The following is a 13,454-nucleotide window of genomic DNA, read 5'->3' on the forward strand; positions in this document are numbered from 1 at the left end:
ACGTTTGGTAGCACACAAAGTGTTCCTCCGGCAAACGGGAGTTGCATAATCTCATAGTCATTGGAACATGTATAATTCATGAAGAAAGCAATAGCAACATACTAAACGATCGGGTGCTAAGCTAATGGAATGGGTCATGTCAATCACATCATTCTCCTAATGATGTGATCCCGTTAATCAAATAACAACTCTTTTGTTTATGGTTAGGAAACATAATCATCTTCGATTAATGAGCTAGTCAAGTAGAGGCATACTAGTGACACTTTGTTTGTCTATGTATTCACACAAGTATTATGTTTCCGGTTAATACAATTCTAGCATGAATAATAAACATTTTCATGATATAAGGAAATAAATAATAACTTTATTATTGCCTCTAGGGCATATTTCCTTCATTCCCCCCAAGCCAAGTGGGGGGCGCCCCCACCCCTAGGGTTTCCCAACCCTAGGCGCAGGGGAGGCCCAAGGGGGGGTGCACCAGCCCACTAGGGGCTGGTTCCCCTCCCAATTCAGCCCATGGGGCCCTCCGGGATAGGTGGCCCCACCCGGTGGACCCCCGGGACCCTTCCGGTGGTCCCGGTACAATACCGGCGACCCCCGAAACCTTCCCGATGGCCGAAACTGGACTTCCTATATATAAATTTTACCTCCGGACCATTCCGGAACTCCTCGTGACGTCCGGGATCTCATCCGGGACTCCGAACAACTTTCGGGTTACTGCATACTAATATCTCTACAACCCTAGCGTCACCGAACCTTAAGTGTGTAGAACCTACGGGTTCGGGAGACATGCAGACATGACCGAGATGCCTCTCCGGTCAATAACCAACAGCGGGATCTGGATACCCATGTTGGCTCCCACATGCTCCACGATGATCTCATCGGATGAACCACGATGTCGAGGATTCAATCAATCCGTATACAATTCCCTTTGTCAATCGGTATGTTACTTGCCCGAGACTCGATCGTCGGTATCCCAATACCTCGTTGAATCTCGTTACCGGCAAGTCACTTTACTCATACCATAATGCATGATCCCGTGATCAACCACTTGGTCACATTGAGCTCATTATGATGATGCATTACCGAGTGGGCCCAGAGATACCTCTCCGTCATACGGAGTGACAAATCCCAGTCTCGATTCGTGCCAACCCAACAGACACTTTCGGAGATACCTGTAGTGTACCTTTATAGTCACCCAGTTACGTTGTGACGTTTGGCACACCCAAGGCACTCCTACGGTATCCGGGAGTTGCACAATCTCATGGTCTAAGGAAATGATACTTGACATTCGGAAAGGCTACAACAAACGAACTACATGATCTTTGAGCTATGCTTAGGATTGGGTCTTGTCCATCACATCATTCTCCTAATGATGTGATCCCGTTATCAATGACATCCAATGTCCATAGTCAGGAAACCATGACTATCTTTTGATCAACGAGCTAGTCAACTAGAGGCTCACTAGGGACGTGTTGTGGTCTATGTATTCCCACATGTATTACGATTTCCGGATAACACAATTATAGTATGAACAATAGACAATTATCATGAACAAAGAAATATAATAATAACCATTTTATTATTGCCTCTAGGGCATATATCCAACACCCTTTGTATGTGAACGTAGAGCTTATCACACCCGATCATCACATGGTGTCTCGGCACGACGAACTTTCGCAACGGTGCATACTTAGGGAGAACACTTATACCTTAAAATTTAGTGAGAGATCATCTTATAATGCTACCGCCGAACTAAGCAAAATAAGATGCATAAAGGATAAACATCACATGCAATCAAAATATGTGACATGATATGGCCATGATCATCTTGCGCCTTTGATCTCCATCTCCAAAGTACCATCATCATCTCTGATGTCTACTACACAACCTTCTTCTTGTAGACGTTGTTGGGCCTCCAAGTGTAGAGGTTTGGATAGTAGCAAATTTCCCTCAAGTGGATGACCTAAGGTTTATCAATCCGTAGGAGGCGTAGGATGAAGATGGTCTCTCTCAAGCAACCCTGCAACCAAATAACAAAGAGTCTCTTGTGTCCCCAACACACCCAATACAATGGTAAATTGTATAGGTGCACTAGTTCGGTGAAGAGATAGTGCTACAAGTGCAATATGGATAGTAGATAATAGTTTTTGTAATCTGAAAATATAAAAACATCAAGGTAACTAATGATAAAAGTGAGCGTAAACGGTATTGCAATGTGTGGAAATAAGGCCTAGGGTTCATACTTTCACTAGTGTAAGTTCCCTCAACAATAATAACATAATTGGATCACATAACTATCCCTCAACATGCAACAAAGAGTCACTCCAAAGTCACTAATAGCGGAGAACGAACGAAGAGATTATGGTAGGGTACGAAACCACCTCAAAGTTATTCTTTCCAATCAATCCGTTGGGCTATTCCTATAGGTGTCACAAACAGCCCTAGAGTTCGTACTAGACTAACACCTTAAGACACAAATCAACCAAAACCCTAATGTCACCTAGATACTCCAATATCACCTCAAGTATCCGTGGGCATGATTATACGACATGCATCACACAATCTCAGATTCATCTATTCAACCAACACATAGAACCTCAAAGAGTGCCCCAAAGTTTCTACCGGAGAATCACGACGAAAACGTGTGCCAACCCCTATGCATAGGTTCATAGGCGGAACCCGCAAGTTGATCACCAAAACATACATCAAGTGAATCACGTGGTATCCCATTGTCACCACAGATACGCACGGCAAGACATACATCAAGTGTTCTCAAATCTTTAAAGACTCAATCCGATAAGATAACTCCAAAGGGGAAACTCAATTCATTACAAGAGAGTAGAGGGGGAGGAGAAACATAAGATCCAACTATAATAGCAAAGCTCGTGATACATCAAGATCGTGCCAAATCAAGAACACGAGAGAGAGAGAGAGAGAGAGAGAGAGATCAAACACATAGCTACTGGTACATACCCTCAGCCCCGAGGGAGAACTACTCCCTCCTCGTCATGGAGAGCACTGGGATGATGAAGATGGCCACCGGAGAAGGATTCCCCCTCCGGCAGGGCGCCGAAACGGGTCTAGATTGGCTTTCGGTGGCTACGGAGGCTTCTGGCGGTGAAACTCCCGATATTGTGTTCTTCGGAAGTTTTAGGGTATATGAGTATATATGGGTGCAAGAAGTACGTCGGTGGAGCTTCGGGGGCCCCACGAGGCAAGGGGGTGCGCCCTAGGGGGGTGGGCGCGCCCCCCACCCTCGTGGGCACCTCCCTTCTCTCCTGACGTCGGGTCCAAGTCCATCTGGTAGCTTTCCTTCCAAAAATAACTTCTCAAGTTGATTTCATTCCGTTTCGACTCCATTTGATATTCCTTTTCTTTGAAACACTGAAATAGGCAAAAAACAGCAAATCTGGGCTGGGCCTCCGGTTAATAGGTTAGTCCCAAAAATAATATAAAAGTGGATAATAAAGCCCAATATTGCCCAAAACAGTAGATAACATAGCATGGAGCAATCAAAAATTATAGATACGTTGGAGACGTATCAAGCATCCCCAAGCTTAATTCCTACTCGTCCTCGAGTAGGTAAATGATAAAAGAAAGAATTTTTGATGTGGAATGCTAGTTGGCATAATTTCAATGCAATTCTTCTTAATTGTGGTATGAATATTCAGATCCGAAAGATTCAAGACAAAAGTTCATATTGACATAAAAATGATAATACTTCAAGCATACTAACTAAGCAATTATGTCTTCTCAAAATAACATGGCCAAAGAAAGTTCATCCCTACAAAATCATATAGTTTAGTCATGTTTCATTTTCGTCACACGAGAATGCTCTCATCATGCACAACCCCGATGACAAGCCAAGCAACTGTTTCATACTTTAGTAATTTCAAACTCATAAACTTTCACGCAATACATGAGCGCGAGCCATGGATATAGCACTATGGATGGAACAGAATATAATGAGTGGGGTTATGTGGAGAAGACAAAAAGGAGAAAGTCTCACATCAACGAGGCTAATCAATGGGCTATGGATATGCCCACCGATTGATGTTAATGCAAGGAGTAGGGATTGCCATGCAACAGATGCACTAGAGCTATAAATGTATGAAAGCTCAACAAAAGAAACTAGTGGGTGTGCATCCAACTTGCTTGCTCACGAAGACCTAGGGCACTTGAGGAGGCTCATTGTTGGAATATACAAGCCAAGTTTTATAATGAAAAATTCCCACTAGTATATGAAAGTGATAACATGAGAGACTCTCTACTATGAAGATCATGGTGCTACTTTGAAGCACAAGTGTGGTAAAAGGATAGTAACATTGTCCCTTCTCTCTTTTTCTCTCATTTTTTTGGGCCTTCTCTTTTTTTATGGCCTTTCTCTTTTTTATTTATTTATTCCTCACTTGGGACAATGCTCTAATAATGATGATCATCACACTTCTATTTATTTACAACTCAATGATTACAACTCGATACTAGAACAAGGATGACTCTATATGAATGCCTCCAGCGGTGTACCGGGATATGCAATGAACCAAGAGTGACATGTATGAAAGAATTATGAACGGTGGCTTTGCCACAAATACTATGTCAACTACATGATCATGCTAAGCAATATGACAATGATGAATGTGTCATGATGAACGGAACGGTGGAAAGTTGCATGGCAATATATCTCGGAATGGCTATGAAAATGCCATAATAGGTAGGTATGGTGGCTGTTTTGAGGAAGATATAAGGAGGTTTATGTGTGAAAGAGCGTATCATATCATGGGGTTTGGATGCACCGGCGAAGTTTGCGCCAACTCTCAATGTGAGAAAGGGCAATGCACGGTACCGAAGAGGCTAGCAATGATGGAAGGGTGAGAGTGTGTATAATCCATGGACTCAACATTAGTCATAAAGAACTCACATACTTATTGCAAAAATCTACAAGTCATCAAAAACCTCGGCACTACGCGCATGCTCCTAGGGGGATAGATTGGTAGGAAAAGACCATCGCTCATCCCCGACCGCCACTCATAAGGAGGACAATCAAATAACACCTTATGTTTCAAATTTGTTACATAACGTTTAACATACGTGCATGCTATGGGACTTGCAAACTTCAATACAAGCATTTCTCAATTTCACAACTACTCAACTAGCACGACTTTGATATTATTACCTCCATATCTCAAAACAATCATCAAGCATCAAACTTCTCTTAGTATTCAAAACACTCATAAGAGAATTTTATTATTAATCTTGTATACCTACATATTAGGATTTTAAGCAAATTACCATGCTATTTAAGACTCTCAAAATAATCTAAGTGAAGCATGAGAGTTCATCTATTTCTACAAAATAAAACCACCGCCGTGCTCTAAAAAGATATGAGTGAAGCACTAGAGCAAATGACAAACTACTTGGAAAGATATAAGTGAAGATCAATGAGTAGTCGAATAATTATGTAACTATGTGAAGACTATCTAACATTTAAGGATTTCATATCTTAGTATTTTATTCAAACAGCAAGCAAATAAAAATAAAATGACATTCTAAGAATGGCAAACATCATGTGAAGAAGCAAAAAACTTAGGATCAACCGAAACTAACCGATAGTTGTTGAAGAAAGGTGGGATGCCAACCGGGGCTTCCCCAAGCTTAGACGCTTGAGACTTCTTGAAATATTATCTTGGGGTGCCTTGGGCATCCCCAAGCTTGAGCTTTTGTGTCTCCTTAATTCCTCTCATATCACGGTCTACCTAAATCTCAAAAGCTTCATCCACACAAAACTCAATAAGGACTCATGAGATAAGTTAGTATAAACCATTGCAAAAACCTTATCATACTCTACTGTAGAAAATCACTAAAATTATTATTCAACATTGCATACTAAATGGCTCTATTTAATAGTCCTATCCTCAAATAGAATCATTAAAGAAGCAAACATATGCAAACAATGCAAACATAACAGCAATCTGCCTAAACAAGATAGTCTGTAAAGAATGCTGCAACATCCATACTTCCCTAGATCCAAAAATTATGAAAGAAAATTACCACTGTAGTAAATTTATGAGATCTTAATATGCAAAAGGTTTCAAAATTTTATCACATTCTGACTTTTCTAGGGAATTATTGCAACAACGGTAAACTTTCTGTTTTCAAACAACAACATGTATACTTGTAACATAGGCATAGTAAAGACTATCGATGCCACTTTTATTGGAATAAAATATGAAAAACATTGTTCTAAATAACAGAAAGCAAATCCTAACAAAATAAATTGACGCTCCAAGCAAAACACATATCATGTGGTGAATAAAAATATAGCTTCAAGTAAAGTTACCGATGAACGAAGACGAAAGAGGGGATGCCTTCCGGGGCATCCCCAAGCTTAGGATCTTGGATATCCTTGAATATTAACTTGGGGTGCCTTGGGCATACCCAAGCTTGGGATCTTGCCACTCCTTATTCCATATTCCATCAAATTTTTACCCAAAACTTGAAAACTTCACAACACAAAACTTAACAGAAAACTCGTAAGCTCCGTTAGTATAAGAAAATAAATCACCACTTCAAGGTACGGTAATGAAATCATTCTTTAATTATATTGGTGTTAAACCTACTGTATTCCAACTTATCTATGGTTTATAAACTATTTTACTAGCCATAGATTCATCAAAATAAGCAAACAACACACGAAAAACAGAATCTGTCAAAAACAGAACAGTCTGTAGTAATCTGGATCAAACGTATACTTCTGGAACTCATAAAATTCTCAAATAAATTGCTGGACCTGAGGAATTTATCTATTAATCATCTTCAAAAATAATTAACTAAATAGAACTCTCCAAATAAAAATGGCAGTAATTCTCGTGAGCGCTAAAGTTTCTGCTTTTTTACAGCATGATCGCAAAGACTTCCCCCAAGTCTTCCCAAAGGTTCTACTTGGCACAAACACTAATTAAATGCATAAAACCACATATAAACATAGGATAGATGAATTATTTATTACTAAACAGAACAAAAAATCAAGGAACAAAAGTAAAGTTGGGTTGCCTCCCAACAAGCGCTATCATTTAAAGCCCCTAGCTAGGCATGATGATTTCAATGATGCTCATATAAAGGATAAGAATTGAAACATAAAGAGAGCATCATGAAGAATATGACTAGCACATTTAAGTCTAACATACTTCCTATGCATAGGGATTTTGTGAGCAAACAACTTATGGGAACAAGAATCAACTTGCATAGGAAGGTAAAACAAGGATAACTTCAAAACTTTAAGCACATATAGAGGAAACTTGATATTATTGCAATTCCTACAAGCATAAATTCCTCCCTCATAATAATTTTCAGTAGCATCATGAATGAATTCAACAATATAACCAGCACCTAAAGCATTCTTTTCATGATCTACAAGCATAGAAAATTTACTACTCTCCACACAAGCAAAATTCTTCTCATGAATAATAGTGGGAGCAAACTCAACAAAATAACTATCATGTGATTGAAAATTAAGATCAAGATGACAAGGTTCATTGTTATTATTATTATTTAAAGCATACGTGTCATCACAATAATCATCATAGATAGGAGGCATGCTTTCATCATAATAAATTTTCTCATCAAAACTTGGGGGACAAAAAATATCATCTTCATCAAACATAGCTTCCCCAAGCTTGTGGCTTTGCATATCATTAGCATCATGGATATTCAAGGAATTCATACTAACAACATTGCAATCATGCTCATCATTCAAATATTTAGTGTCAAACATTTTATAGATTTCTTCTTCTAGCATTTGAGCACAATTATCCTTTCCATCATACTCACGAAAAATATTAAAAAGGTGAAGCGTATGAGACAAACTCAATTATATTTTTTTATAGTTTTCTTTTATAAACTAAACTAGTGATCAAACAAGAAACTAAAAGACTCGATTACAAGATCTAAAGATATACCTTCAAGCACTCACCTCCCCGGCAACGGCACCAGAAAAGAGCTTGATGTCTACTACACAAGCTTCTTCTTGTAGTCGTTGTTGGGCCTCCAAGTGCAGAGGTTTGTAGGACAGTAGCAAATTTCCCTCAAGTGGATGACCTAAGGTTTATCAATCCGTATGAGGCGTAGGATGAAGATGGTATCTCTCAAGCAACCCTGCAACCAAATAACAAAGAGTCTCTTGTGTCCCCAACACACCCAATACAATGGTAAATTGTATAGGTGCACTAGTTCGGCAAAGAGATGGTGATACAAGTGCAATATGGATAGTAGATAATAGTTTTTGTAATCTGAAAATATAAAAACAGCAAGGTAACTAATGATAAAAGTGAGCGTAAACGGTATTGCAATGTGTGGAAATAAGGCCTAGGGTTCATACTTTCGCTAGTGTAAGTTCCCTCAACAATAATAACATAATTGGATCACATAACTATCCCTCAACATGCAACAAAGAGTCACTTCAAAGTCACTAATAGCGGAGAACGAACGAAGAGATTATGGTAGGGTACGAAACCACCTCAAAGTTATTCTTTCCAATCAATCCGTTGGGATATTCCTATAGGTGTCACAAACAGCCCTAGAGTTCGTACTAGAATAACACCTTAAGACACAAATCAACCAAAACCCTAATGTCACCTAGATACTCCAATGTCACCTCAAGTATCCATGGGCATGATTATACGATATGCATCACACAATCTCAGATTCATCTATTCAACCAACACATAGAACCCCATAGAGTGCCCCAAAGTTTCTAACGGAGAATCACGATGAAAACGTGTGCCAACCCCTATGCATAGGTTCATGGGCGGAACCCGCAAGTTGATCACCAAAACATACATCAAGTGAATCACGTGGTATCCCATTGTCACCACAGATACGCACGGCAAGACATACATCAATTGTTCTCAAATCTTTAAAGACTCAATCCGATAAGATAACTCCATGGGGAAACTCAATTCATTACAAGAGAGTAGAGGGGAAGGAGAAACATAAGATCCAACTATAATAGCAAAGCTCGCGATACATCAACATCGTGCCAAATCGAGAACACGAGAGAGAGAGAGATCAAACACATAGCTACTGGTACATACCCTCATCCCCGAGGGAGAACTACTCCCTCCTCGTCATGGAGAGCACCTGGATGATGAAGATGGCCACCGGAGAAGGATTCCCCCTCCGGCATGGCGCCGAAACGGGTCTAGATTGGCTTTCGGTGGCTACGGAGGTTTCTGGCGGCGGAACTCCCGATCTATTGTGTTCTTCGGAAGTTTTAGGGTATATGAGTATATATGGATGCAGGAAGTACGTCGGTGGAGCTTCAGGGGCCCCACGAGGCAGGGGGCGCGCCCTAGGGGGGTGGGCACGCCCCCACCCTCATGGGCACCTCCCTTCTCTCCTAGCATGGGGTCCAAGTCCATCCGGTAGCTTTCCTTCCAAAAATAACTTCTCCAGTTGATTTCGTTCCGTTTCGACTCCGTTTGATATTCCTTTTCTTCAAAACACTGAAATAGGCAAAAAACAGCAAATCTGGTTTGGGCCTCCGGTTAATAGGTTAGTCCCAAAAATAATATAAAAGTGAATAATAAAGCCCAATATTGCCCAAATCAGTAGATAACATAGCAGGGAGCAATCAAAAATTATAGATACGTTGGAGACGTATCAATCTCTATCGTCACCGGCATGAAACCATGGTCTTCATCATCTTGATCTCTATCAACGTGTCATCACATGGTCGTCTCACCAAGTATTGCTCTTGCAACTATTTCTATCGCATAGCGATAAAGTAAAACAATTATTTGGCGCTTGCATCTTATACAATAAAGAGACAACCATAAGGCGTCTGCCAGTTGCCGATAACTTCAACAAAACATGATCATCTCATACAACAACTTATATCTCATCACGTCTTGACCATATCACATCACAACAAGCCCTGCAAAAACAAGTTAGACGTCATCTACTTTGTTGTTGCAAGTTTTACGTGGCTGCTACGGGCTGAGCAAGAACCGTTCTTACCTACACATCAAAAACCACAACGCGGTATAGTGATTGGTTTTTGATATTCAGAAAGAACCCTGTTCATTGAATCCGATTCAACTAAAGTTGGAGAAACAGACACCCACTAACCACCTGTGTGCGAAGCACGTCGGCAGAACCAGTCTCGCGTAAGCGTACGCGTAATGTTGGTCTGAGCCGCTTCATCCAACAATACCGCCAAATCAAGAATCAACTAGTGACGGCAAGCAATATGTATATATCCATGCCCACAACTCCTTTGTGTTCTACTCGTGCATGTAACATCTACGCATAGACCTGGCTCGGATGCCACTGTTGGGGAACGCAGTAATTTCAAAAAAATTCCTATGCACACGTAAGATCATGGTAATGCATTGCAACGAGAGGGGAGAGTGTTGTACACGTATCCTCGTAGACTGTAAGCGGAAGCGTTATGACAACGTGGTTGATGTAGTCGTACGTCTTCACGATCGACCGATCCTAGTACCGAAAGTACGACACCTCCGTGATTTGCACACGTTCGGCTCGGTGACGTCCCACGAACTCTCGATCCAGCTGAGTGTCAAGGGAGAGCTTCGTCAGCACGACGGCGTGATGATGGTGATGATGATGCTACCGTCGCAGGGCTTCGCCTAAGCACTACGATGATATGACCGAGGTGGATTATGATGGAGGGGGGCGCCGCACACGGCTAAGGGATCAATGATCAACTTGTGTGTCTATGGGGTGCCCCCCTCCCCGTATATAAAGGAGTGGAGGAGGGGGAGGGCCGGCCCTCTACTATGGCGCGCCCTGGGGAGTCCTACTCCCACCGGGAGTAGGATTCCCCCCTTTCCATGTAGTAGGAGTAGGAGAGTAGGAAAGGGAAGAGAGCAGAGAAGGAAGGAGGGGGCGCCGCCCTCCCCCCTAGTCCAATTCGGACTAGGCCTTGGGGGGCGCGGACTGCCCTAGGCATCCCCTCCCTCTCTCTCCTAAAGCCCATTAGGGCCCATATACTCCCGGGGGGGTCCGGTAACCCCCCGGTACTCCGGTCAATGTCCGAACTCACTCGGAACCATTCCGATCTCCAACATAGTCATCCAATATATCGATCTTTATGTCTTGACCATTTCGAGACTCCTCGTCATGCCCGTGATCACATCCGGGACTCCGAACAATCTTCGGTTCATCAAAACACATAAACTCATAATACCGATCATCACCGAACGTTAAGCATGCGGACCCTGCGGGTTCGAGAACTATGTAGACGTGACCGAGACATGTCTCCGGTCAATAACTAATAGCGGAACCTGGATGTTCATATTGGCTCCCACATATTCTACGAAGATCTTTATCGGTCAAACCGCATAACGATATACGTTGTTCCCTTTGTCGTCGGTATGTTACTTGCCCGAGATTCGATCATTGGTATCTCAATACCTAGTTCAATCTCGTTACCTGCAAGTCTCTTTACTTGTTCCGTAATGCATCATCCCACAACTAACTCATTAGTCACAATGCTTGCAAGGCTTATAGTGATGTGCATTACCGAGAGGGCCCAGAGATACCTCTCCGATACACGGAGTGACAAATCCTAATCTCGATCTATGCCAACTCAACAAACACCATCGGAGACACCTATAGAGCATCTTTATAATCACCCAGTTACGTTGTGACGTTTGATAGCACACAAGGTGTTCCTCCGGTATTCGGGAGTTGCATAATCTCATAGTCTGAGGAACATGTATAAGTCATGAAGAAAGCAGTAGCAATGAAACTATAACGATCATCGTGCTAAGCTAACGGATGGGTCAAGTCAATCACATCATTCTCTAATGATGTGATCCTGCTTATCAAATGACAACTCTTTGTCCATGGCTAGGAAACTTAACCATCTTTGATTAACTAGCTAGTCAAGTAGAGGCATAATAGTGACACTCTGTTTGTCTATGTATTCACACATGTACTAAGTTTCCAGTTAATAAAATTCTAGCATGAATAATAAACATTTATCATGATATAAGGAAATATAAATAACAACTTTATTATTGCCTCTAGGGCATATTTCCTTCATGAAGCGCATCCAATATCATCCCCAGCCAGTCGTGGTCCCACTGCCTAGCCAGCGGGTGTCAGTGTTGCAAGAAGGCAAGAAAATTTGAAGCAGGAGTCAGAGGCCCTGCGAAGGAAGACCCACTCAATCACCATTCTATTAAGCGTTTTCCAGAGAGTCCAAGCTAATGCCGTGAAAACTTGCCATAAAACCTGCCTTTTCCACCCTATATGGACAGCTCTGGACTGGAGAAAGTCAGCCAAGTCTTGAGCCTCCCAATCTGGCCCAAGTGCCTCCCGGACAAAGCGCCACGATACTCATGTCGTCGTGCACGAGAAGAGGATGTGGGTCCCGATTTTTGGCCCCCACACAATGGGCGCAACCCATTATCTAGGTCGTGCTCTTGAGCACCTCAGTCCCTGATGGGTGGCGATCCCTCGGTAATTGCCACGCAAAAAATACTTCAATGGGAGTGGTGCCTTCCAAAGAGGTGCCACCCATGGGACACTCGGCCTACGTCACAATGTGTGATAGGCCGACGCAACAGAAAAGTCAGGAGAGAGGCTCAAAGAAGTAGAATTCGGGTAACCCGCAAGCGTGGGTTGGATGGTCGCCTATAAACAGGCAAGACACTTAAGTACTACTAGGGTGAAGACAAACCATAACATATGAGAAACATAGAAATGAAATTCATTAGATAAAGTCTTCATGGAGAGGAGAGAAAGTCTTCACAACATACAAGTACATAATTTAAAGGGTGAAAAATTGGAACCAACTGCTCAGAGAAGACATATTTTTTTGACCGGTTTAAGGTTTTTGTGACAACTTTACTTCTGGTTCAAGAGGCTGAAATTTAACTCAGAACACCAAGTATTCACCTTATTCTTCTTAAGCTAAGGTCACTTAGACCTCCCCCAATCACTCATGGTAAATCTCTAAAACCTTCACATACGCATTCTTCGGCTATCCACAATGACTCTTGAATGTTCTGGACATACGCCTAGCCATCTGAAAGATCACAGTCTTCAAGAGTAACAAGCGTTTGATTCACTTATAACAGATTCTTCAATGATGCTCAATTATTTTGGCTCTGGGTATTTGGGATTTTTACTCACTAGGATTCTCTCAAATGCTTCAGGGGGGTGGCTTTCTCTAAATGGCACCTGTCGCAAATTAACTTGAAGCAGCCAACCAACTAATGATGGAGTGGATGGCTATTTATAGTCAGGGTTAGGGGCAGAACCTGAAAATTTTCCCATTGGTTTCACTCATTAGCTTGTTATAAGGATTTAGTACAAATAAATAAAGTGTAAAGTCTAATTTATACCATCTTACAAAAAGAGTATCGCACTAAAACACAACATATGTAATAGAAAATACGACATCACTTATTGCATATTGTATT

The sequence above is a fragment of the Triticum urartu genome, chromosome 7A (genome assembly GCF_056163025.1).
Source record: "Triticum urartu cultivar PI428250 chromosome 7A, HENAU_Tu73, whole genome shotgun sequence".
Lineage (NCBI taxonomy): Eukaryota > Viridiplantae > Streptophyta > Magnoliopsida > Poales > Poaceae > Triticum > Triticum urartu.